The sequence below is a fragment of the Eptatretus burgeri genome, chromosome 8 (genome assembly GCF_056783735.1).
Source record: "Eptatretus burgeri isolate ZD-2024b chromosome 8, Ebu_testis_v1, whole genome shotgun sequence".
NCBI lineage: Eukaryota > Metazoa > Chordata > Myxini > Myxiniformes > Myxinidae > Eptatretus > Eptatretus burgeri.
Genome location: NC_140968.1, coordinates 103,544,083 through 103,544,738, shown reverse-complemented (window position 1 = coordinate 103,544,738; position 656 = coordinate 103,544,083).

The window sequence follows — 656 nt, the reverse complement described above, 5'->3', positions numbered from 1 at the left end:
GATTTAGGTTGGGAAATAAAATAATTTTTTGATTTAGAAGACAGTGACAGACAGTGAATGTGTAGAGTTGACGTAGTTTAGCTACGTAGTGTTAAAAGGAACGTTCTACTAGTTTAAGGGACGACGTGGGAGCACGAGTTAGTTAGGGGATGTAGTTAGAAGGATGGCAGAGTTCAGCGGTGAGTGTGTTGAAGAGTTGTTGGTGAGTTATGAGGTGGAGACATGTTGAGTGAGTGAGGCCAGCGGGTCTGTGTGTGTGGAGTGAATGGGGAATGTATGGTGCGATGAGTGATTGGGGGGAGGAGTGACTCCCGCCCAAGGGACCCCGGGGTCAGTGTAGAGTGAGTTAGGGGGTTAGTCAAATTGAAAAATGGAAGTCGTTTTGTTGTTGGTGGGGAAGTAGGCTCGAAACCCGTTTGGAGGGGTGCAGGAGCCCTGTTGACGGGCTGGGAGCGTGGCTGCGAAAGGTGAGTATCGCTGAGTGGGTACCCCGGGCACCAGGCTAGTCGGCCGTGGTAGGCCAAGGGCCCATGGGGGGCTGGGATAGCGTAGTGGGCACGGGTGCGCCTGCTTGGTGCGGGGGCCCGGTGCGCCATTAGCCGCGTGGGCAGTGTTGTGGGCACGGGTGACCCTCGGAAAGGGGCCCGGGAAGCCAG